Source organism: Arachis stenosperma, chromosome 5 (assembly GCF_014773155.1).
Source record: "Arachis stenosperma cultivar V10309 chromosome 5, arast.V10309.gnm1.PFL2, whole genome shotgun sequence".
Taxonomy (NCBI): domain Eukaryota; kingdom Viridiplantae; phylum Streptophyta; class Magnoliopsida; order Fabales; family Fabaceae; genus Arachis; species Arachis stenosperma.
In genome coordinates, this window is record NC_080381.1 from 19,645,912 (window position 1) to 19,673,561 (window position 27,650).

Below are 27,650 nucleotides of genomic sequence, written 5' to 3' on the forward strand. Positions count from 1 at the left end.
GTCATGTAGTAGGTCTTGTTCGGACAACGAGAATTAGAGCTTTATGCACATGACGGTCTATTGATTAATGCCATTAGTCTTTCATTGCATAATTCTTGGTATTAAGTTTGGCCGGCTTAATACTAGTGAATTATGTATATGGAAGCACCAATGTGTTATGATAGATAATATGCGAGTCATAGATAACGCGAGTCACGTGTTTTGGGAGCGTTAGCAAATTAATGCTTAAAGTTAGTTGACATATGATCCTTATCTGTGTTAGGTGTTATCTTTACCTTTATCAATTGCATTAGAAATCCTTGATTCAATGCCTTTCTTGGGATACGCTTTGATTCTCTGTCAAATTGTATTCCTGATTATCCCCTGGATTTTTGATGTTATGATTCTCAATTTTGCGTTCTCTTATATGAAATTTGTACTCTAATTTAATTGGAACTTGCTTCGATCAATATATTATCTTTCTTCTTCTTGTTCTTCGCAAAATTTTCTAATTTAGATTCTCTCCTTAAGTTATGATTTGATATCTTGGCTCTATGCTTTGCATCACAGCTTTAGGTTCTACATTCTTCTACTTAAACGATGTAATTTATTGATGAAATCTGAATTTGTTTTGCTGTAATACATCCTATCTTGTAAAGTCCTCTTGTAATTCTTGTTTTGGATCTTCAACGTAATTCTGGTTTGATTCTCCTCTTACCTGAATATTTTTCAAGATTCTTGAAAGAATATTTTTGCTCATAGCTCAATTAAGTTTATTTTATAAATTTTGCATATTTTATTTTAATTTGAGTTGTTTTAATACAAAATCTTATTTAAACATTTCGTGTTTCTTTTGACAAAGTTAATTCGTTCCTTTTTGAGATTATCCATTCTTTGTTAACGCTACCAATGACTTCTAGTATTCTTTTCGACTCAGCTCAAATCCGGTTTAAATAAATGCACCATTCTTCCTCTTGATTGTTCCTACCAAAGTTCTTAGATTCAAGTTCCTTCTTAGGATTACAATTTGATTTTCTACCAAGGTTTTCATTGAAATATTTTATCCTTAACCTAACTAATGTTCATTCCACAAATCTTGCATAATCTAGCTCGATTTGAATTTGTTTTAACAAGATGCAATATTTATGTTTTTATTGACTCTCTTGAATTTTGTAAACAATTATCCTATTCTCCTCTATGGTTTCTATTGAAGATCTTTGAAATCAAAATTCTTTCCTATTTGTGTTTTGATTTTTCTATCCGGCACACTTTATGACTTTTGACCATTCTTGTTTGTTGGTGACTCAAACTATTCCTTCAAATACTTGTGAACTTTGTGCTTCTTTGATTTAGTTTCAGCTTATTTCGATCTAATTTGCTACTACCCTTTTCTTGTACTTTTTAGAGTTCCTAGATTAAATATTTCTTGTTATGATGCGAAATGACTCTTTTCGAAACGTTTTTTTGTGCCTGTACATCGTTGCTTAGTTGCAATCTTACACCTCATTCCGAACTCATGAGAAACATATTTTTGTCGCTTATTCTTCTCTTTCTGCGAATTGTATCTCTTTGAACGAACTTGTACTTATCTTAGTGTCACACATGGTCCTTAGAATTAAAAACTAATGTATTAGATCTTTAGGGAATGACTGGTAGATGAGGAGGTGAATCTTGAAAGTCTAAGATGTTGCAAGTTAGGACGTTTGAGTTTGGCAAAGAAATGTCGTTAAGAGGAGGTTTAAGTTTTCAGTAGCTCGATGCATACATGATAATTCGTAATAAGTTAGCTAAGTGACCGGAGCAACATGAGATAGTGATATTGTATTGACGTGTTTAAGTGCGTTTTAGATTATTAAAGTTTTTGAAATAATTAGATCGATTGATTAGAAGCCGTTTGACGACAAGTGAGTTTAAAACCTCGAGTGAGTTAGCTGGAAGCCAAAGTTAATGGTTGAGCATGGATAAAGATGAGAATTCAAAAGGAATGGAAGTTGAGAAGTTTTTCATATAAGATAAAGTGTGTTTACGAAAATTTTTACCTCGGATTTTCCTTTTCTAGGTAGAGTTTGACTTCTATCTTTTGTATAACTTTCATACACGTTTAATTGAATAAGAACTTTGAGAAATTTTTTAAACCTTTAATTTTCTTCCCAGTTTTACGCATACTTTTGGTCAAGCTGTGGACCTAACTACCTTTTTAAATATTTGAGAGAATAATTTGCTCTTAGCCAACCTAGTGTTCATTTATTTTAAAACTCTACATAATCCATTTCAACATAAAATTGTATTAGAGTAATGCCACATTTACATGTTTATTATTATTTTACAAAATGTTTGTTGCACACCTTTTCTTTGAGAATGTGAAATGGTTTTTGAAAAAGTTTCCATTCTTTATGAGCAATTCATTCAAAAGTATTCTTAATTCTACTAGAGTCTTATGAGCTTTGTCTTTGGTCTTAGGCATTCTTTTTCAGTAAACCTCATATTCTTTGACTCGACTTGATTTTGTTTCAAACTACTGCACTACTTTTCCTTTTGTTATTCCTATCAGGTTTTGTTGATTCGGGAATCATTCTTGAGATTGCCAAATTATTTTTCTTTCTGAGACTCTTCATTCCTTGTGTATCCCTAATTACTTGTGATCTCAACAATCCTTTCAAGCTCTTGCGGATTTTCTCCTTGTCGCTTATCCTTTTCCAAGGTCTTGTATTCTTTTGAATAAACTTGAGGATTGTCTTAGAGTCACATATGACCTTTAGACGTAGCAAACGAAACTTTAAAAATGTTGTTCGTGAATGTGAAAGGTGGGTCGGTAAGTGTGCAACGTTATGAGGAGTGTAATAGTTTGTTCCTTGTAAAAGTTTGCGGATGTTAGGCTTGTGACGGGTTATAGGATTGTGAAGTGATTGATGGAATTGGAGAGTTGAAGTTTTGAAGTGGGTATGAGACTCGTGAGCAAATGTTTTATCCGTTGTTTTAATACCAGCCTGCTTTATAGTCTTTTGCCACGTTAACTACCACTTTTCTTTGTGAATGCCTATCTTAACTTGCACCCTATCTTATTTTTTTCAAGTTTTTGTAAAATCTTGAAACCATATAACTTTTTTACATCGATCCAATATTGTATTTTCTGCCTTACACCATACTTTACCTTTATATTTAAATCTTATGAGTATTCGGTATTTGAATATTTATATATATAAGCCAAGATTTCTTACCTTTCTAAAAAGTATTCAAAAAGTAGAGTGCTAAATTTATGTATTATCTTATCTAGTACTTCAATTTTCATGGACGAAAATTTTTATAAGGTGGGTGGAATATAAGTCCCAGAATTTTTGAAAATTTTATTATAAATTAATTTCAAGTTTAATTATTTATTTATAGCCTTAATTTCAGAAATTTCTTTATTAAAGATAATTAAAGTAAGTTTTGATTAATTGAGTTTGAAATAAATTAATATTCTTATTCAATTTTATAATTATTGAAGTATTTTCTATATTTAAATTATAAAGTTTAGTAATTGTAAAATAATAAGAATTTTATATGATTTGGTTTAAATAATTGAGATTTCAGAATTTAATACTTTCAATTTTTATAGGCAAAGAAAATTAATTATATTATCTCTAATTTTAAATTAAAATACTTGATTGGAAGTTAATTAACAAATTGATAATTAAATAATATTTTAAAAATAATCTTAAAGGATTAAATTAGATTTTTAATTAATACTCTATACCCCTAATTTTATTAAAATTACCTAAACTATCATAATCCTAATCCTCTACCCCACCGCCTTCCCTTCCCCAAACCTAGACCCAAGTGCTTCAGAAAATAAAGAAAGAAAACGTTGAGGGAGAGAGGGATAAATGGAGTCAGAGAAAAGAAGAGAGGAGAGGGGGACGGCCAGTATCGGTGGGCCTCGCCGTCGTCGCCAAGTTGCTCACCGCCATCGTTGCTGGCACTGACGTGGAGGAGGGAGCCAGAGGAGAAGAAGAATAACGCTATCATGCCGTTCCTCGCTGCAAATAAAGCTCGCCACTGCAGCTGCTATTGTTCGCGCCGTCGTCGCTGTCGAAGGGAGCCAGCGTCGCCGTCGTCCATGGGTGAGGCAGAGGAGTGTCCGCGGGGAAAGAGAGAGGTTGTTCGCGTTCTGTCGCCGTTGCTGGAAGGATGGCCGCCCTCGCCAATCTGCTCGCCGCTGTTTATGCTTGCTGCTGCGTCGCCAGAGCTCCATGCCACCACCGCTGCCACTGAAGCCTAGGTCTGCTTGGTAAGCTCTAATCTTGCCTCAGATCTTCTTTTCTGTTAAGTTGGTTCTACCGTAAGTTGTTGCTGAGATTGTCTGCGTCAAGTTATAAAATCACCGCGAGTTTCTCTGTTGTACGCCACCATCGGAGCCACCATCCCGCTGCTGCCGCCTTTGCTCTGAGCCATTGTTACAGTGAGTGTTGTTGTTGTTACGGCTTCTCGGTTTAGTCGTTCCTCTTTAATACGGTAAGCTATTCTTTGTTTTAGTTTTGAACTCTTTTAGTCGTTGTTCTGTTTTATGTTTTTAAGATTCTTACGACGTTAATGTCTTAGGATTAAGTCTTCGGGGCTACATGTTGCAATTAAGGTTGCTTCTGTTGTGGGGAAAGTGAGTGGAGCTGAGGTTGTGGTTGTCGTTGTTTTCGGACGGAGCAAAAAGGTTTATGTGTTTCGACTTGTTGAGGTAGGGGTTCACTTAAAAATTATTTTATATTACAGAATTGTTATAAATAGATAATGAAGTGAAAAATATATTTCTGTGATTTTATTTGGCTTATGGATGTGGTTGTTTGTTGGACTGAGTTACTGATTATTTGAGTGGTGTGCGGTGATTGATGAGAAATTGGTTTGTAGAGTATTTAGTTGAATAGTATGAAAAGTGGTTTTTTTCGTGGTTTTGGAGTTAATTTAATAATGTGAATGAATCGGCTTTGGAAATAATTTAAGATATGAAAAATGAATTGAATTTCGAAGCGGTTTGATTTTGAGTTGGTTTAATTTTATAAATGATTGAACATTGGTGCTGGTTTGACTTTGAAAAAGATTTATTATTGGAACTGGTTCTATTTGAAAATAATTTGTTATTAGAATTGGTTGAATTTTTGAAAATGATTTAGATCTGGAAATGATTGAGAATGGTTGAGGAATGTTTGGATGGGACCAAAAAGGGTGGCAGTGTCCGAGTTTTAGAGGAAATGATGCCGAAAAATTGAAAGTTTTGCTTGAAATAATTATATAAAAAGATTTGGTTTTAAATATTATAAGTTTTAAATTTGATTTATTTAGAAAAGAATGAATTATGTTTTGAGTTGTGGTTGTTGATGAACGGAATGGGAGGATGGATGATGATGATGATTGAACTTGAATGAAGGATGATGAGAATTGATTTTAAAGTATGATTTTTGAATGAATTTGAAAATGAGATATGAACTGATGAATGATGATAATATTGAGAATGATGTGGATATTGGTGAATTATTATTGAAATATTCATATGGCTTATTTATTTGAATTATCTGAGATACGAGTTTTCCTGGGTAGACGCAGTGGCTTGCCACCACTTGTTCCAGGTTGAGACTCGATACTCCGTTGACCTTACGATGTAAGGGTGACCGGGCATTTATAAATTCCCGGGAATGGTACCCCCATTGAGCGAAGCTATGCATAGACTCATGAGGATGTGCGTCGGGAGATAGTCCAAGGGTTTAGCAAACCGGACTTGTCGGGTTGGCTGTATAACCGACAGATGAGCTTATTAGCCATAGAACAGGCATGCATCATATGCATTTGTATGCTTTGCTTGGGTTTGAATTTTTTTAGTTTGCCTAATTGTTAAACTGTTATTAACTGCTACCCAAACTATTTGCTGTAACTGCCACCTAAACCTGTGCTTTCCTTGTCTGTTTTGCCTGTGTTTGTCCTGGTGTGTTACTTTTGAAAATGAGCTTTGGTGCTGAACTGATGATTGTGTTGATTGATTGCGTGATTGGTTTCTGATTAAGATTTTCTTATAAGAAAAGAAAGGTTTTGGATTTTTGGATATTTAAATATTGATTTTCGAAAAGGATTTTTGGATAACTAGTTGTTGGTTTTTAAAAGATTCAAAGGTCGAAAAATAACCACTAAGCTTAAAAATAGATTTCTCTTTAAATATCTTATTATGACAATTCTGAAACTGTGGTGAGACTGTGTGGTTAGGCTCTCATCCCTACAGCTTTATCTTTTTTAGGAGACAAATGAAAAAGCTCACGAAGAGTTTTATTGCATTTCGCTTAGTCGATAATGCTGTTTAGTTTTTATTTATTTACCCGTCGCCATCAATATTATATTATGTAAGAGGGATAGGAGTTGTATGATTTGTATGTATATAATATGTATAAGTTACTTGAGTAAGAAGTTTTGTACATGTATATGCTTGTTTTGTTTTATTTAAAAAGTATTCTTTTTCTGCTTTTCAAAACGAACAGTGATATGATTTCAAGTCAAAGACTCCTATTTTATTAGTAAGTATATGAAGTCGTCATAATACTTCTTTATATCAGAGTAACACAGCCAAAAGTGTGACATTCTGATAGTGAGAGTGTTACAATATCTTTTCTTTATGTTAATCTTTTGTGTTTTTTGTTCTTTTCCCTTTTATCATTTTCCTCTCTACAACTTAAATCACAATCACAAGGATATGTTTTCTAGTTTATTATACAAATCTAGTATTCCTTTTGTTCAAATATATAATATTTTAGTTTTCTTCTACATTTCTAATAATGTCTTGTTTAAATAATTTTTTTAAATAGTAAATGATCAGTAGCGTAATAATACAATTCTAACATCTAGATTAATTTTTTTAAAAATAATATTGATAAGTTTGTGGAGGTTTGAAACCCTACATGATAGCCTTTTTTTAATGGAAAATTTCTTTGATGGAGAGTTTTAAACCGCCACAAACGTTAACCAAAAACTCACAAAACGCCATCATGGAACCCCACAAAAGGGATAGAAAATCGCCACTAAATGACATTGTGGGGGTTGTGAAAAACCGCCACAAAAGAGCTCGTGGCACCTCAAATTTTGAGGGTTCTTAAAACTGCCACAATCTTTTTTGTGGGGATTTAAAACTGCCACAAAAAAATGCCACAAATAAATAAAAATTTTGTAGTGGCACTTTGTACATAAATAATTTCGTTAACAAAATATTATTCTTATATGAATAATATGTTCATACAACAACATTAATATTAATTAGTAATATCCTAAATATTCGATCATGTAATTTAAAAAAATTAATTATTCATCTTCGAATATTTTATACTAAAACTAATGGCCTTATAGTTAATTTAAATCCAACGATCCTAATTAATTAAAGCAAAAAAAATCTAATCTAACATATCAATATATGTTTTACCGCGTACTCTAACTACTTATATCTAATTATCCTTACATGTTGAATAAAATAATGTAAATCAATATAATATGACTTGTCATTATTCTCATATATCATCTACTAAATAACTCAAGGTACCATAACATGTTAACTAACTTAATAAAGTCTAAATATGTAAACTAATTAATTACTCAAAATAAAAGAGAAAAAAACTAACCTCGAAATCCAATGCTTTTACTATATACCACATTGCATTCAGTACAAGAGATGCGCTAAATACTGTCGGAGTTATTATTAGATTTAGCGTTGCATATTAGCGTCAGCTTTATTGATAGATTTATGGACGGTTTTCATGTGGAATTTGTCAAGTCAAATCATTACCTGCGAATTTCCATTTCCGACGATAAATTTGCCAATAATAATTAGAGGAAAAATAAAAAAATATGCATGATATATAGAGTGAGATTTGCCGGCATTTTGGTGACTCGCAATGCGTTACCGTCGAATTTATCCGCTGATAAACCCGATGGTAACGAGCCCTAAAATTCGAAACGCGAACCCTCTTTTCCTTCATTTTAAAATCTGCTCTCTCTCTCTCTCTAACTCTCTCCTCTCTCCTGCCGCTTCTCAGTCCCGCCACCACTGGCACCTCCTGCTGACGCCTCCTCTCCTTACACTATCCCTTCTCCCCAATGACAAATTTGCTCAAGTCGTGTCTCTGCTCTGTGAAAAATCTGCACCGCTTCTGCTCTGCGAGGAATTTGCATCGTTGTCGGCCACCTCTTCCATTGCAAGTAAGTTGGCCGTTTCTAGCATTAGATTTTTTAAATTAATGTTTGAATGTTGCTGTGAAATTATTTTTATTATATGTTTTAATTTCAAATTGATGAAATTTTTGTGAAATTGAGATTTAAAGTTTAAATTATGTTATTATGAAATTGGGTTTAAGGTTTAAAATTGATTACTGTGAAATTAGATTTAGGGTTTGGATTTTGTTACGAAATTATTTTTAATATATGTTTTAATTTTAAATTGATGAAATTTCTGTGAAATTGGAATTTATAGTTTAAATTATGTTACTATGAAATTGAATTTTAGGGTTTGGAATTGATTATTGTGAATTGGATTTAGGGTTTAGATTTTGCTGTGAAATTATTTTTATTATATATTTTAATTTCAAATTGATAAAATTTCTATAAAATTAAAATTTAGAGTTTAAATTATATTACTATGAAATTAGGTTTAGGGTTTGGAATTGATTACTGTGAAATTGAGTTTTGGATTTGGATTTTGCTGTGAAATTATTTTTAATATATGTTTTAATTTTAAATTGATAAACTTTCTGTGAAATTGGGATTTAGAGTTTAAATTATGTTACTGTGAAATTGGATTTAGGGTTTGGAATTGATTATCGTGAAATTGGGCGTATGATTTGGATTTTACTGTGAAATTATTTTTAATATATGTTTTAATTTCAAATTGATGAAATTTCTATGAAATTGGGATTTAGAGTTTAAATTATGTTATTGTGAAATAGGGTTTAGGGTTTGGATTTTGTTACTTTAGAATTTTGTTACTTTATTAGCGGTCTTGTGTCCTAATTTTCATTCATCGTGTTGATGATTAAAATGATTTTTGTATAATTAGTACATACTTTGTTCTTATTTTTGCTGATAACATTGTTTCTACAATCTAGTTAAAATTTAACACTACTTTCATATAGATTTGGTCATTATATGCTAATTTAGAATTAATTTAATTTAGGATTTAATATGTTCTGCATGAATTGTTGTGAATTTATTTGAGCCTTGACTGCGCTGTTGATTGAGGTTAATTGGATTTGTGAAAACTGTAAAGGTAGATATATGTCTAATTTTAGGGGAAGTTATGTCAAAATATTTTTAGAATAATATAAATGTTGAACGATTTGTGTTGTATATATCTTGATTAGTGTTTGCTAATATATTCTCTTTGTAGACATGACGATAGGTAGCAGAGGTAGAACGAGTGGATATCGTGGTCGTGGTAGAGAGAGGGTTTCCACTGGATTCCCAGGAACTGGTCAGTCATTGCCCTCTACCCCGACTTCTCCGTCGACTCTTGTAACGCCACAGGCAGGTCCAGTGGACTAGCAATTCATCATAGTCCCGAACCCGAACTATGTGTCTCCTTTTGCTACTCCCCCTATAGCTCCAGCGACATAGTCTGTCGTGGGTAATTCCTCTATTGCATCCCAATCAGATTCCCCTCCACCACCGCTGATGGTACGGATGAAGATTTGGCCTAATAGCATGAAGGGGTGAGTACATATTATTTTAATGTCTTTTATCCGCAATCTATTTTGAATTTGTTAAATTTTATGTGTTTGCTAATCTTAAGTTTTTCATTGATAGGTTTGTACCAAAAAATAATGCATGTACATAGAAAATCTCCAATGTGATTAAGTCCATGTACAATACCGCATGGCCGAGCTACATGAAGATCTTTGCTGAGACTAGAGATCAATGGTTTTAGAAGTGGACGGTAAGAACCCAATGTTGTTGAATTAAGTATATTTTAACTATTTTTATTTTGACGAACTATTGTTGTTGAATTACTTTGTGCAGGAGAAATTTATCTAGGATAAGCAACATGATATCTTTATCAGGAAGATCTACGACCACTGGGTAACTAAGCAACTTTAACAGATGATGCAGGATGTTCGTCAGGGATGCGACAAACTCACTATTTGGTTCTGTCCAAATTTTAAGAAGGAACTGGACGTCCATTTAGTACTGATAAGGGGTTCAAGGGTCGCCGTCTAATGAACAGAGCTAACAGGGCTTCACCGACGTCGTCGTAGTATACTGGTGGGTCATCAATTTTCATGAAGACGAAGGAGCAGGTTGGTATATAGTTTATTTGCTAATCTTTATTAATTATAATTTAAATTAATTGTTACTTGATTTATTTTATTAATTGGTTTCAATATGTGTATTCTAAGTCGTTGGATTGTGATGAGCGGATAATTTGTACGCTTTTTGGCATTGTTTTTAGTATGTTTTAGTTAGTTTTTAGTATATTTTTATTAGTTTTTAGTTAAAATTCACTTTTCTGGACTTTACTATGAGTTTGTGTGTTTTTCTATGATTTCAGGTATTTTCTGGCAGAAATTGAGGGACCTGAGCAAAAATCTGATTCAGAGACTGAAAAGGACTGCAGATGTTGTTGGATTCTGACCTCCCTGCACTCGAAGTAGATTTTCTGGAGCTACAGAAGCCCAATTGGTGCGCTCTTAATGGCGTTGGAAAGTAGACATCCTGAGCTTTCTAGCAATGTATAATAGTCCATACTTTACCCGAGATTTGATGGCCCAAACTGGCATTCCAAATCAGCTCAAAACTGCCCGGCGTTAAACGCCGGAACTGGCACAAGAATGGGAGTTAAACGCCCAAACTGGCATAAAAGCTGGCGTTTAACTCCAAGAAAAGTCTCTACACATGAAAGCTTCAATGCTCAGCCCAAGCACACACCAAGTGGGCTCGGAAGTGAATTTTTATGTCATTTACTCATTTCTGTAAACCCTAGGCTACTAGTTCTCTACAAATAGGACCTTTCACTATTACATCTTTACATCTTTGGATCATTTTTCGATCTTAGGATCATCTTTGGACGTCTAGTTCTTAGATCATTGGGAGGCTGGCCATTCGGCCATGCCTAGACCTTGTTCTTATGTATTTTTAACGGTGGAGTTTCTACACACCATAGATTAAGGTGTGGAGCTCTGCTGTACCTCGAGTATTAATGCAATTACTATTGTTCTTCTATTCAATTCAGCTTGTTCTTATTCTAAGATATTCATTCGTACCCGAGAACATGATGAATGTGATGATTATGTGACGCTCATCATCATTCTCACTTATGAACGCGTGCCTGACAACTACTCCCGTTCTACAAGCAAACAAGGCTTGAATGTTTATCTCTTGGATTCCTTAAGCAGAATCTTCGTGGTATAAGCTAGAATTGATGGCGGCATTCAATAGAATCCGGAAGGTCTAAACCTTGTCTGTGGTATTCTGAGTAGGATTCATTGATTGAATGACTGTGATGAGCTTCAAACTCCTGAAGGCTGGGCGTTAGTGACAGACGCAAAAGAATCAATGGATTCTATTCCAACCTGATTGAGAACCGACAGATGATTAGCTGTGCCGTGACAGGATGCGTTGAACATTTTCACTGAGAGGACGGGACTGTAGCCACTGACAACGGTGATGCCCAACATACAGCTTGCCATGGAAAGGAGTAAGAAGGATTGGATGAAGACAGTAGGAAAGCAGAGAGACGGAAGGGACTGAGCATCTCCATACACTTATCTGAAATTCTCACCAATGAATTACATAAGTATCTCTATCTTTATTTTGTGCTTTATTCATATATCACTCATAACCATTTGAATCTGTCTGACTGAGATGTACAAGGTGACCATAGCTTGCTTCATACCAACAATCTCCGTGGGATCGACCCTTACTCGCGTAAGGTTTATTACTTGGACGACCCAGTGCACTTGGTGGTTAGTTGTGCGAAGTTGTGATAAAGAGTTGAGATTGCAATTGAGCGTACCATGTTGATGGCGCCATTGATGATCACAATTTCGTGCACCAAGTTTTTGGCACCGTTGCTGGGGAATTAAATGTCCTAACTATAGTTTCGCATTTGTTCCCTGCAATAACAGTGCCAAGTTTTGATCCGGCAACAACACTAAGTTTTTGGCGCTGTTGCCGGGGATTGTTTCGAGTATGGACAACTGACGGTTCATCTTGTTGCTTAGATTAGGTATTTTTCAGAGTTCTTAAGAATGAATTCTAGTGTTTCAAGGTGATGTTATTATCATCACCAAAGCTGATTGATTCTCATCAATTTAGCTCTTGAATGCAATGTCCAGCTGAAGCTTGGCTAGCCATGTCTAATTTCTTTAGACTGAAGCTTTAGACTAACATTGCATGATTCCTGGAATTCTCATTAAGAATTTTGATACTTTTATTTTCTTTTCCACTTAATTCTTGAAAAATCCAAAAAAATTACAAAATCATAAAAACAAAAAATATTCTCATGTTTCTTGTTGAGTCTAGTGTCTCATCTTAAATTTGGTGTCAATTGCATGCTTCTGTTCTTCTTGCATTCATTCATGTGTCTTAAGTGATCTTCAAGATGTTCTTGATGATTTCCTTGCTCTGATCTTTGAATTCTCTTGACTTGAGTGTTTTGTTGTTTCTCATATGCATTCTCATTTGTTAGTGTCAATAGTATACAAACTTCTAAGTTTGATGTCTTGCATGCATTGTTATTTGATTTTAGTTACATTTAAAGATGTGATTATTAAAAATCCAAATTTTTTTTTTATTTATGTCTTTTCAAGTCAATAATACAGAGAATTGAAGATTCAGAACATACAGCAGAGGAATTACACATAAAAAGCTGGGCGTTCAAAACGCCCAGTGAAGAAGGGCAAACTGGCGTTTAAACGCCAGCCAGGGTACCTGGCTAGGCGTTTAACGCCCAAAAGGGTAGTGTTTTGGGCGTTAAACGCCAGAATGTGCACCATTCTGGGCGTTTAACGCCAGGATGGCACAAGAGGGAAGATTCTGTTTTTAATTCAAATTTTTTTTCAAGTTTTCAAAAATTTTTTTCAAAATCAAATCTTTTTCAAATCATATCTTTTCAATCATATCTTTTCAAAATCAATTTTTTTCTTTTTAAAGATACTTGCTAACAATTAATGATTTGATTCAACATTTCAAGTATGTTGCCTTTTCTGTTGAGAAAGGTTTAATGTCTGAATCAAATCATTAATTTCAAAATAGTTTTCAATCACATCTTTTTCAAAATAGTTTTCAATCATATCTTTTTAATTTCTAATTTCAAAATCTTTTTCAAAAATTACTTGATTTCTTTTCCACTCTTGGTTTTCGAAAATCAATTAGTGTTTTTCAAAATGTTTTTAAAATCTTTTACTTAATTTTCAAAAATTTCTTCCCCTCTTCTCACATCCTTCTATTTATGGACTAACACTCCTCCTTAATGCACAATTCGAACTCCATCTTTCTTGATAAGTTCGAATTCTTCTACTTCTTCCTTCTATTTTTCTTTTCCTCTGACACCTCAAGGAATCTCTATACTGAGACTTAGAGGATTCCATATTTTCTTGTTCTCTTCTCTTTCATATGAGCAGGAGCAAAGACAAAAGCATTCTTGTTGAGGCTGATCCTGAACTTGAAAGGACCTTGAAGCGAAAGTTAAGAGAAGCTAAGGCACAACTCTCTATAGAGGATCTAACAGAAATCTTCAAAGAAGAAGAACCCATGGTAGCTGAAAACAACAACAATGCCAACAATGCAAGGAAGGTGCTGGGTGACTTTACTGCACCTACTCCCGACTTTTATGGGAGAAGCATCTCTATCCCTGCCATTGGAGCAAACAACTTTGAGCTTAAGCCTCAATTAGTTTCTCTGATGCAACAGAATTGCAAGTTCCATGGACTTCCATTGGAAGATCCTCATCAGTTTTTAGCTGAGTTCTTGCAAATCTGTGACACTGTCAAGACTAATGGGGTTGACCCTGAAGTCTACAGACTTATGCTATTCCCTTTTGCTGTAAGACACAGAGCTAGGATATGGTTGGACTCACAACCTAAAGAAAGCCTGAACTCTTGGGAAAAGCTAGTCAATGCCTTCTTGGCAAAGTTCTTTCCACCTCAAAAATTAAGTAAGCTTAGAGTGGAAGTCCAAACCTTCAGACAGAAGGAAGGTGAATCCCTCTATGAAGTTTGGGAAAGATACAAACAATTGATCAGAAAGTGTCCCTCTGACATGCTTTCTGAATGGAGCATCATAGGTATCTTCTATGATGGTCTGTCTGAACTGTCCAAGATGTCTTTGGATAGCTCTGCTGGAGGATCTCTTCATCTGAAGAAGACGCCTACAGAAGCTCAAGAACTAATTGAAATGGTTGCAAATAACCAATTCATGTACACTTCTGAAAGGAATCCTGTGAACAATGGGACAAATCAAAAGAAAGGAGTTCTTGAGATTGATACTCTGAATGCCATATTGGCTCAGAACAAAATATTGACTCAGCAAGTCAATTTGATTTCTCAAAGTCTGTCTGGAATGCAAGCTGCACCAGGCAGTACTAAGGACGCTTCATCTGAAGAAGAAGCTTATGATCCTGAGAACCCTTCAATGGAAGAGGTGAATTACATGGGAGAACCCTATGGAAATACCTATAATTCTTCATGGAGAAATCATCCAAATCTCTCATGGAAGGATCAACAGAGACCTCAACAAGGTTTCAACAACAATAATGGTGGAAGAAACAGGTTTAGCAATGGCAAGCCTTTTCCATCATCTTCTCAGCAACAGACAGAGAATTCTAAGCAGAGCCACTCTGACTTAGTAACCATGGTCTCTGATCTAATCAAAACCACTCAAAGTTTCATGACTGAAACAAGGTCCTCCATTAGGAATTTGGAGGCACAAGTGGGTCAGTTGAGCAAGAAAATTACTGAACTCCCTCCTAGTACTCTTCCAAGCAATACAAAAGAGAATCCAAAAGGAGAATGCAAAGGCCATTAACATGACTGGTGCGCGAAATTGTGAACAATACTTTTCACAACTCTCATAATCCCCGGTAATGAACCCCAAAAAAAACTTGGTGTTCAATACCATGGCATAAACACAACTTCGCACAACTAACCAGCAAGTGCACTGGGTCGTCCAAGTAATAAACCTTACGCGAGTAAGGGTCGATCCCACGGAGATTGTTGGTATGAAGCAAGCTATGGTCATCTTGTAAATCTTAGTCAGGCAAACTCAACTGGATATGGTGATATACGAATAAAACATAAAGATAAAGATAGAGATACTTATGTAATTTATTGGTGGGAATTTCAGATAAGCGCATGAAGATGCTGTGTCCCTTCCGTCTCTCTGCTTTCCTACTGTCTTCATCCAATCCTTCTTACTCCTTTCCATGGCAAGCTTATGCAAGGGTTTCACCGTTGTCAGTGGCTACCTCCCATCCTCTCAGTGGAAATGTTCAACGCACCCTGTCACGGCACGACTATCCATCTGTCGGTTCTCGATCAGGCCGGAATAGAATCCAGTGATTCTTTTGCGTCTGTCACTAACGCCCCGCCTTCAGGAGTTTGAAGCACGTCACAGTCATTCAATCATTGAATCCTACTCAGAATACCACAGACAAGGTTAGACCTTCCGGATTTTCTTGAATGCTACCATCAGTTCTAGCCTATACCACGAAGACTCTGATCTCACGGAATGGCTGGCTCGGTTGTCAGGCGAGCGCTCGGTTGTCAGGCGATCAACCATGCATCGTGTATCAGGAATCCAAGAGATATTCACCCAATCTAAGGTAGAACGGAGGTGGTTGTCAGGCACACGTTCATAGGTGAGAATGATGATGAGTGTCACGGATCATCACATTCATCAAGTTGAAGGACAAGTGATATCTTAGAACAAGAACAAGCGGAATTGAATAGAAGAACAATAGTAATTGCATTAATACTCGAGGTACAGCAGAGCTCCACACCTTAATCTATGGTGTGTAGAAACTCCACCGTTGAAAATACATAAGAACAAGGTCTAGGCATGGCCGAATGGCCAGCCTCTCAATGATCTAAGATAGCCTCAGAACAAAGATAGCTACCAAGATCCCCAAATACAATAGTAAAAGGTCCTACTTATAGAGAACTAGTAGCCTAAGGTTTACAGAGATGAGTAAATGACATAAAAATCCACTTCCGGGCCCACTTGGTGTGTGCTTGGGCTGAGCAATGAAGCATTTTCGTGTAGAGACTCTTCTTGGAGTTAAACGCCAGCTTTTGTGCCAGTTTGGGCGTTTAACTCCCATTTTGGTGCTAGTTCCGGCGTTTAACGCTGGAAATTCTGAAGGTGACTTTGAACGCCGGTTTGAGCCATCAAATCTTGGGCAAAGTATGGACTATCATATATTGCTGGAAAGCCCAGAATGTCTACTTTCCAACGCCGTTAAGAGCGCGCCAATTGGGCTTCTGTAGCTCCAAAAAATCCACTTCGAGTGCAGGGAGGTCAGAATCCAACAGTATCTGCAGTCCTTTTTCAGTCTCTGAATCAGATTTTTGCTCAGGTCCCTCAATTTCAGCCAGAAAATACCTGAAATCACAGAAAAACACACAAACTCATAGTAAAGTCTAGAAAAGTGAATTTTAACTAAAAACTAATAAAAATATACTAAAAACTAAACCAAATATACTAAAAATATACTAAAAACAATGCCAAAAAGCGTACAAATTATCCGCTCATCACAACACCAAACTTAAATTGTTGCTTGTCCTCAAGCAACTGAAAATCAAATAAGATAAAAAGAAGAGAATATGCAATGAATTCCAAAAACATCTATGAAGATCAGTATTAATTAGATGAGCGGGGCTTTTAGCTTTTTGCCTCTGAACAGTTTTGGCATCTCACTCTATCCTTTGAAATTCAGAATGATTGGCTTCTTTAGGAACTCAGAATCCAGATAGTGTTATTGATTTTCCTAGCTAAGTATAATGATTCTTGAACACATCTACTTATTGAGTCTTGGCTGTGGCCCAAAGCACTCTGTCTTCCAGTATTACCACCGGATACATACATGCCACAGACACATAATTGGGTGAACCTTTTCAGATTGTGACTCAGCTTTGCTAAAGTCCCCAATTAGAGGTGTCCAGGGTTCTTAAGCACACTCTTTTTGCCTTGGATCACAACTTTATTTCTTTCTTTTTCTTTTCTTTTTCTTTCTCTCTTTTTTTTTTCGTCTTTCTCTTTCTCTTTTTTTTTTTGTGTTCACTGCTTTTTCTTGCTTCAAGAATCATTTTTATGATTTTTCAGATCCTCAGTAACATGTCTCCTTTTTCATCATTCTTTCAAGAGCCAACATTCATGAATCACAAATTCAAAAGACATATGCACTGTTTAAGCATGCATTCAGAAAACAAAAGTGTTGCCACCACATCAAAATAATTAAACTGTTATAAAATTCAAAATTCATGCAATTCTTTTGCTTTTTCAATTAAGAACATTTTTTTTAATTCAAGAAAGGTGATGGATTCATAGGACATTCATAACTTTAAGACATAGATACTTAAGACACTAATGATCATAAGACACAAACATGGATAAACATAAGCATGAAAATTCGAAAAACAAGAAAATAAAGAACAAGGAGATTAAAGAACGGGTCCACCTTAGTGATGGCGGCTTGTTCTTCCTCTTGAAGATCTTATGGAGTGCTTGAGCTCCTCAATGTCTCTTCCTTGTCTTTGTTGCTCCTCTCTCATGATTCTTTGATCTTCTCTAATTTCATGGAGGAGGATGGAATGTTCTTGGTGCTCCACCCTTAGTTGTCCCATGTTGGAACTCAATTCTCCTAAGGAGGTGTTCAGTTGCTCCCAATAGTCTTGTGGAGGAAAGTACATCCCTTGAGGCATCTCAGGGATCTCATGATGAGAGGGGTCTCTTGTTTGCTCCATCCTTTTCTTAGTGATAGGCTTATCCTCATCAATGGGGGTGTCTTCTTCTATGTCAACTCCAACTGAATAACAGAGGTGACAAATGAGGTGAGGAAAGGCTAACCTTGCCAAGGTGGAGGACTTGTCCGCCACCTTATAAAGTTCTTGGGCTATAACCTCATGAACTTCCACTTCTTCTCCAATCATGATGCTATGAATCATGATGGCCCGGTCTAGAGTAACTTCGGACCGGTTGCTAGTGGGAATGATTGAGCGTTGGATAAACTCCAACCATCCTCTAGCCACGGGCTTGAGGTCATGCCTTCTTAGTTGAACCGGCTTCCCTCTTGAATCTCTCTTCCATTGGGCGCCCTCTTCACAAATGTCAGTGAGGACTTGGTCCAACCTTTGATCAAAGTTGACCCTTCTAGTGTAAGGATGTTCATCTCCTTGCATCATAGGCAAGTTGAATGCCAACCTTACATTTTCCGGACTAAAATCCAAGTATTTTCCCCGAACCATAGTAAGCCAATTCTTTGGATCCGGGTTCACACTTTGATCATGGTTCTTGGTGATCCATGCATTGGCATAGAACTCTTGAACCATTAAGATTCCGACTTGTTGAATGGGGTTGGTAAGAACTTCCCAACCTCTTCTTCGGATCTCATGTCGGATCTCCGGATATTCACTCTTTTTGAGTGAAAAAGGGACCTCGGGGATCACCTTCTTCAAGGCCACAACTTCATAGAAGTGGTCTTGATGCACCCTTGAGATGAATCTCTCCATCTCCCATGACTCGGAGGTAGAAGCTTTTGCCTTCCCTTTCCTCTTTTTAGAGGTTTCTCCGGCCTTGGATGCCATAAATGGTTATGGAAAAACAAAAAGCACTGCTTTTACCACATCAAACTTAAAAGGTTTGCTCGTCCTCGAGCAAAAGAAGAAAGAAGAGATTAGAAGAAGAAGAAATGAGGAAGAAGGGAATGGCTTTGTGTTCGGCCAAAGAGGGGGAGAAGTGGTGTTTAGGGTGTGTGAAAATGAAGGAGTGAAGATGGGTTTATATAGGTGTGAGGGGAAGGGTCATGGTTCGGCTATGGGAGGGTGAGTTTGGGAGGTAAAGTGGTTTGAATTTGAAGGTGAGGTAGGTGGGGTTTTATGAAGGATGGATGTGAGTGGTGAAGAGAAAAATGGGATTTGATAGGTGAAGGGTTTTTGGGGAAGAGGTGTTGAGGTGATTGGTGAATGGGTGAAGAAGAGAGAGAGTGGTGGGGTTGGTGGGGATCCTGTGGGGTCCACAGATCCTGAGGTGTCAAGGAAAAGTCATCCCTGCACCAAATGGCATGTAAAAATGCGTTTTGAGCCAATTCTGGCGTTAAACGCCGGGCTGGTGCCCATTTCTGGCGTTTAACGCCAGGTTCTTGCCCTTTCCTGGCGTTTAACGCCAGTCTGGTGCCCCTTTCTGGCGTTAAACGCCCAGAATGGTGTCAGACTGGGCGTTAAACGCCCATCTGCTAGCCTTACTGGCGTTTAAACGCTAGTAGGTTCTTCCTCTAGGGTGTGCTATTTTTCTTCCTGTTTTTCATTCTGTTTTTGCTTTTTCAATTGATTTTGTGACTTCTCATGATCATCAACCTACAGAAAACATAAAATAACAAAGAAAAATAGATAAAATATGACATTGGGTTGCCTCCCAACAAGCGCTTCTTTAATGTCAGTAGCTTGACAGAGGGCTCTCATGGAGCCTCACATTTTCTCAGAGCAATGTTGGAACCTCCCAACACCAAACTTAGAGTTTGAATGTGGGGGTTCAACACCAAACTTAGAGTTTGACTGTGGGGGCTCTGTTTGACTCTGATTTGAGAGAAGCTCTTCATGCTTCCTCTCCATGGTGACAGAGGGATATCCTTGAGCCTTAAACACAAAGGATTCTTCATTCACTTGAATGATCAGTTCACCTCCATCAACATCAATCACAGCCTTTGCTGTGGCTAGGAAGGGTCTGCCAAGGATGATAGATTCATCCATGCACTTCCCAGTCTCTAGGACTATGAAATCAGCAGGGATGTAATGGTCTTCAATCTTTACCAGAACATCCGCTACAAGTCCATAAGCTTGTTTTCTTGAATTGTCTGCCATCTCTAGTGAGATTTTTGCAGCTTGCACCTCAAAGATCCCTAGCTTCTCCATTACAGAGAAAGGCATGAGGTTTACACTTGACTCTAGGTCACACAAGGCCTTCTTGAAGGTCAATGTGCCTATGGTACAAAGTATGGAGAACTTCCCAGGGTCCTACCTCTTTTGAGGTAATTTCTGCCTAGACAAGTCATCCAATTCTTTGGTGAGCAAAGGAGGTTCGTTCTCCCAAGTCTCATTTCCAAATAACTTGTCATTTAGCTTCATGATTGCTCCAAGGTATTCAGCAACTTGCTCTTCAGTGACATACTTATCCTCTTCAGAGGAGGAATACTCATCAGAGCCCATGAAAGGCAGAAGTAAGTCTAATGGAATCTCTATGGTCTCATTTTGAGCCTCAGATTCCCATGGTTCCTCATTAGGGAACTCATTGGAGGCTAGTGCACGCCCATTGAGGTCTTCCTCAGTGGCGTTCACTTCCTCTCCTTCCTCTCCAAATTCGGCCATGTTGATGGCCTTGCACTCTCCTTTTGGATTTTCTTCTGTATTGCTTGGAAGAGTACTAGGAGGGAGTTCAGTAATTTTCTTGCTCAGCTGTCCCACTTGTGCCTCCAAATTCCTAATGGAGGACCTTGTTTTAGTCATGAAACTTTGAGTGGTTTTGATTAGATCAGAGACCATGGTTGCTAAGTCAGAGTGGTTCTGCTTAGAATTCTCTGTCTGTTGCTGAGAAGATGATGGAAAAGGCTTGCCATTGCTAAACCTGTTTCTTCCACCATTATTGTTGTTGAAACCTTGTTGAGGTCTCTGTTGATCCTTCCATGAGAGATTTGGGTGATTTCTCCATGAAGAATTATAGGTGTTTCCATAGGGTTCTCCCATGTAATTCACCTCTTCCATTGAAGGGTTCTCAGGATCATAAGCTTCTTCTTCAGATGAAGCATCCTTAGTACTGCTTGGTGCATTTTGCATTCCAGACAGACTTTGAGAAATCAAATTGACTTGTTGAGTCAATATCTTGTTCTGAGCCAGAATGGCATTCAGAGTATCAATCTCAAGAACTCCTTTCTTCTGATTAGTCCCATTGTTCACAGGATTCCTTTCAGAAGTGTACATGACTTGGTTATTTGCAACCATTTCAATTAGTTCTTGAGCTTCTGTAGGCGTCTTCTTCAGATGAAGAGATCCTCCAGCAGAGCTATCCAGAGACATCTTGGATAGTTCAGAGAGACCATCATAGAAAATACCTATGATGCTCCATTCAGAAAGCATGTCAGAAGGACATTTTCTGATCAATTGTTTGTATCTTTCCCAAGCTTCATAAAGGGATTCTCCATCCTTTTGTCTGAAGGTTTGGACTTCCACTCTAAGCTTACTCAATTTTTGAGGTGGAAAGAACTTTGCCAAGAAGGCATTGACTAGCTTTTCCCATGAGTCCAGGCTTTCTTTAGGTTGTGAGTCCAACCATGTCCTAGCTCTGTCTCTTACAGCAAAAGGGAATAGCATAAGTCTGTAGACCTCAGGGTTAACCCCATTAGTCTTGACAGTGTCACAGATTTGCAAGAATTCAGCTAAGAACTGATGAGGATCTTCCAATGGAAGTCCATGGAACTTGCAATTCTGTTGCATTAGAGAAACTAATTGAGGCTTAAGCTCAAAGTTGTTTGCTCCAATGGCAGGGATAGAGATGCTTCTCCCATAGAAGTCGGGAGTAGGTGCAGTAAAGTCACCAAGCACCTTCCTTGCATTGTTGGCATTGTTGTTGTTTTCGGCTGCTATGGGTTCTTCTTCTTTGAAGATTTCTGTTAGGTCCTCTGCAGAGAGTTGTGCCTTAGCTTCTCTTAGCTTTCGCTTCAAGGTCCTTTCAGGTTCAGGATCAGCTTCAACAAGAATGCCTTTGTCTTTGTTCCTGTTCATATGAAAGAGAAGAGAACAAGAAAATGTGGAATCCTCTATGTCACAGTATAGAGATTCCTTGAGGTGTCAGAGAAGAAAAAAAATAGAAGGAAGAAGGAGAAGAATTCGAACTTAGTCAGATAGAGTTCGAATTGTGCATTGAGGAGGAGTGGTGCTCCATAAATAGAAGGATGTGAGAAGAGAGGAGTAAATTTTTCGAAAATTAATTAAAAAGATTTTAAAAGCATTTTGAAAAACTTTAATTTGATTTTCGAAAATCAAGAGTGAGAAAGGGATCAAGTAATTTTTGAAAAAGATTTTGAAATTAGAAATCAAAAAGATATGATTGAAAACTGTTTTGAAAAAGATGTGATTAAAAAGATATGATTGAGAAGATATGATTTGAAAACAATTTTAAAAAGATTTGATTTTAAAAATTAATGACTTGCCTAACAAGGAAAGATATGATTCAAACATTAAACCTTTCTCAATAGAAAAGGCAACATACTTGAAATGTTCAATCAAATCATTAATTGTTAGCAAGTATCTTTGAAAAAGGAAAGAAATTGATTTTGAAAACATTTGATTGAAAAGATATGATTTGAAAAAGATTTGATTTTGAAAAACTTTGAAAACTTAAAAAAAAAATTGATTTGAAAACAAAATCCTCCCCCTTGTGCCATTCTGGCGTTAAACGCCCAGAATGGTGCACATTCTGGCGTTTAACGCCCAATGCACTACCTTTTTTGGCGTTAAACGCCCAACCAGGCACCCTGGCTGGCGTTTAAACGCCAGTTTGTCCTTCTTCACTGGGCATTTTGAACGTCCAGCTTTTTCTGTGTAATTCCTCTGCTGCATGTTCTGAATCTTCAGTTCCCTGTACTATTGACTTGAAAATAGAACCAAGATCAAATAAACAATGCATGCAAGACACCAAACGTAAAATTAGACACTAGACTCAAACAAGAAACATAAAATATTTTTGGTTTTTATGATTTTGAAATTTTTTTGGATTTTTCGAAAATTATATGGAAATAGAAAATAAAGGTTTCAGAATTCTTAATTTGGATTCCAGGAATCATTGCAATGCTAGTCTAAGACTCCGGTCCAGGAATTAGACATGGCTTCACAGCCAGCCAAGCTTTCAAAGAAAGCTTCGGTCCAAAACACTAGACATGGCCAATGGCCAGCCAAGCCTTAGCAGATCATTGCTCCAATAGCAAGATTGATAGAGATCAACAAGCTCTTGTGATGATCAGTTGAAACCTCGGTCCAATAAGATTAGACATGGCTTCTCATCCAGCCAGATTTCAACAGGTCATCATGAAACTCTAGAACTCATTCTTAAGAATTCTGAAAAATACCTAATATAAGCAACAAGATGAACCGTCAGTTGTCCATACACGAAACAATCCCCGGCAACGGCGCCAAAAACTTGGTGCGCGAAATTGTGAACAATACTTTTCACAACTCTCATAATCCCCGGTAATGAACCCCAAAAAAAACTTGGTGTTCAATACCATGGCATAAACACAACTTCGCACAACTAACCAGCAAGTGCACTGGGTCGTCCAAGTAATAAACCTTACGCGAGTAAGGGTCGATCCCACGGAGATTGTTGGTATGAAGCAAGCTATGGTCATCTTGTAAATCTTAGTCAGGCAAACTCAACTAGATATGGTGATATACGAATAAAACATAAAGATAAAGATAGAGATACTTATGTAATTCATTGGTGGGAATTTCAGATAAGCGCATGAAGATGCTGTGTCCCTTCCGTCTCTCTGCTTTCCTACTGTCTTCATCCAATCCTTCTTACTCCTTTCCATGGCAAGCTTATGCAAGGGTTTCACCGTTGTCAGTGGCTACCTCCCATCCTCTCAGTGGAAATGTTCAACGCACCCTGTCACGGCACGGCTATCCATCTGTCGGTTCTCGATCAGGCCGGAATAGAATCCAGTGATTCTTTTGCGTCTGTCACTAACGCCCCGCCTTCAGGAGTTTGAAGCACGTCACAGTCATTCAATCATTGAATCCTACTCAGAATACCACAGACAAGGTTAGACCTTCCGGATTCTCTTGAATGCTACCATCAGTTCTAGCCTATACCACGAAGACTCTGATCTCACGGAATGGCTGGCTCGGTTGTCAGGCGAGCGCTCGGTTGTCAGGCGATCAACCATGCATCGTGTATCAGGAATCCAAGAGATATTCACCCAATCTAAGGTAGAACGGAGGTGGTTGTCAGGCACACGTTCATAGGTGAGAATGATGATGAGTGTCACGGATCATCACATTCATCAAGTTGAAGGACAAGTGATATCTTAGAACAAGAACAAGCGGAATTGAATAGAAGAACAATAGTAATTGCATTAATACTCGAGGTACAGCAGAGCTCCACACCTTAATCTATGGTGTGTAGAAACTCCACCGTTGAAAATACATAAGAACAAGGTCTAGGCATGGCCGAATGGCCAGCCTCTCAATGATCTAAGATAGCCTCAGAACAAAGATAGCTACCAAGATCCCCAAATACAATAGTAAAAGGTCCTACTTATAGAGAACTAGTAGCCTAAGGTTTACAGAGATGAGTAAATGACATAAAAATCCACTTCCGGGCCCACTTGGTGTGTGCTTGGGCTGAGAAATGAAGCATTTTCGTGTAGAGACTCTTCTTGGAGTTAAACGCCAGCTTTTGTGCCAGTTTGGGCGTTTAACTCCCATTTTGGTGCCAGTTCCGGCGTTTAACGCTGGAAATTCTAAAGGTGACTTTGAACGCCGGTTTGGGCCATCAAATCTTGGACAAAGTATGGACTATCATATATTGCTGGAAAGCCCAGGATGTCTACTTTCCAACGCCGTTGAGAGCGCGCAAATTGGGCTTCTGTAGCTCCAGAAAATCCACTTCGAGTGCAGGGAGGTTAGAATCCAACAGCATCTGCAGTCCTTTTCTGTCTCTGAATCAGATTTTTGCTCAGGTCCCTCAATTTCAGCCAGGAAATACCTGAAATCACAGAAAAACACACAAACTCATAGTAAAGTCCATAAAAGTGAATTTTAACTAAAAACTAATAAAAATATACTAAAAACTAAACCAAATATACTAAAAACATACTAAAAACAATGCCAAAAAGCGTACAAATTATCCGCTCATCAATGACCTACATAGCCGAACTAGGAGAGGAAGAAGAGGCAGTGAACGCCACTGAAGAAGACCTCAATGGACGCCCACTAGCCTCCAATGAGTTCCCTAATGAGGAACCATGGGAATCTAAGACTCACACTGAGACCATAGAGATTCCATTGGATTTACTTCTGCCATTCATAAGCTCTGATGAGTATTCTTCCTCTTAAGAGGATGAATATGTCACTGAAGAGCAAGTTGCTAAATACCTTGGAGCAATCATGAAGCTAAATGACAAGTTATTTGGTAATGAGACTTAGGAGGATGAACCCCCTTTGCTCACCAAAGAACTGGATGACTTGTCTAGGCAGAAATTACCTCAAAAGAGACAAGATCCTGGGAAGTTTTCAATACCTTGTACCATAGGCACCATGACCTTTAAGAAGGCTCTGTGTGACTTAGGGTCAAGTGTAAACCTCATGCCTCTCTCTGTAATGGAGAAGCTAGGGATCTTTGAGGTACAAGCTGCAAGAATCTCACTAGAGATGGCAGACAATTCAAGAAAACAAGCTTATGGGCTTGTAGAGGATGTTCTGGTAAAGATTGAAGACCATTACATCCCTGCTGATTTCATAGTCCTAGAGATTGGAAAGTGCATGGATGAATCCATCATCCTTGGCAGACCCTTCCTAGCCACAGCAAAGGCTGTGATTGATGTGGACAGAGGAGAATTGATCATTCAAGTGAATGAAGAATCCTTTGTGTTTAAGGCTCAAGGATATCCCTCTGTCACCATGGAGAGGAAGCATGAAGAGCTTCTCTCCAAACAGAGTCAAACAGAGCCCCCACAGTCAAACTCTAAGTTTGGTGTTGGGAGGCTACAACCAAATTCTAAGTTTGGTGTTGAACCCCCACATTCAAACTCTAAGTTTGGTGTTGGGAGGTTCCAACATTGCTCTGAGCATTTGTGAGGCTCCATGAGAGCCCACTGTCAAGCTACTGACATTAAAGAAGCGCTTGTTGGGAGGCAACCCAATGTTATATTTAATCTATTTTCCTTTGTTATTTTATGTTTTCTGTAGGTTGATGATCATGGGAAGTCACAAAATCAATTGAAAAAGCAAAAACAGAATGAAAAATAGAAAGAAAAACAGCACACCCTGGAGGAAGACCTTGCTGGCGTTTAAACGCCAGTAAGGGCAGCAAATGGGCGTTTAACGCCCAGTCTGGCACCATTCTGGGCGTTTAACGCTAGAAAGGGGCACCAGACTGGCGTTAAACGCCCGAAATGGGCACCAGCCCGGCGTTTAACGCCATAATTGGCATAAAGAGCATTTTTGCTCGCCACTTGGTGCAGGGATGACTTTTCCTTGACACCTCAGGATCTGTGGACCCTACAGGATCCAAACCTACCCCACCACCCTCTCTCTTCTTCTTCACCCATTCACCAATCACCTCAACCACTCTTCTCTAAAAACCCCTCACCTATCAAATCCCACTATTCTCTTTACCACTCACATCCATCCTTCATAAAACCCCACCTACCTCACCATTCAAATTCAAACCACTTTCCCTCCCAAACCCACCCATTCATAACCGAACCTTACCCCTCTCTCCATCCCTATATAAACCCATATTCACTCCTTCATTTTCACACAACCTAAACACTACTTCTCCCCCTTTGGCCGAACCACAAAGCCATCTCCATGTCCTCTATTTCTTCTTCTTCTACTCTCTTCTTTCTTCTTTTGCTCGAGGACGAGCAAACCTTTTAAGTTTGGTGTGGTAAAAGCATTGCTTTTTGTTTTTCCATAACCATTTATGGCATCCAAGGCCGGAGAAACCTCTAGAAAGAGGAAAGGGAAGACAAAAGCTTCCACCTCCGAGTCATGGGAGATGGAGAGATTCATCTCAAGGGTGCATCAAGACCACTTCTATGAAGTTGTGGCCTTGAAGAAGGTGATCCCCGAGGTCCCTTTCAAACTCAAGAAGAGTGAATATCCAGAAATCCGACATGAGATTCGAAGAAGAGGTTGGGAAGTTCTCACCAACCCTATTCAACAAGTCGGAATCTTAATGGTTCAAGAGTTCTATGCCAATGCATGGATCACCAAGAATCATGATCAAAGTGTGAACCCGAACCCAAAGAATTGGCTTACAATGGTTCGGGGGAAATGCTTAGATTTTAGTCCGGAAAATGTAAGGTTGGCATTCAACTTGCCCATGATGCAAGGAGATGAACACCCTTACACTAGAAGGGTCAACTTTGATCAAAGGTTGGACCAAGTCCTCATAGACATCTGTGAAGAGGGTGCCCAATGGAAGAGAGATTCAAGAGGGAAGCCAGTTCAACTGAGAAGGCATGACCTCAAGCCCGTGGCTATGGGATGGTTGGAATTTATCCAATGCTCAATCATTCCCACTAGCAACCGGTCCGAAGTTACTATAGACCGGGCCATCATGATTCATAGCATCATGATTGGAGAGGAAGTAGAAGTTCATGAGGTTATAGCCCAAGAACTTTATAAGGTGGCGGACAAGTCCTCTACCTTGGCAAGGTTAGCCTTTCCTCATCTCATTTGTCACCTCTG

The 27,650-nt window shown here is 37.9% G+C and overlaps 1 non-coding gene across 1 annotated transcript; it reads left to right on the forward strand.

The window, feature by feature from the left end:
• The first annotated feature begins 21,305 nt into the window (after window positions 1-21,305).
• LOC130983569 (small nucleolar RNA R71) lies at window positions 21,306-21,413 on the forward strand. The gene has a single exon (XR_009087553.1). It is a non-coding gene; the product is annotated as a small nucleolar RNA R71 (small nucleolar RNA).
• Window positions 21,414-27,650: the final 6,237 nt, after the last annotated feature.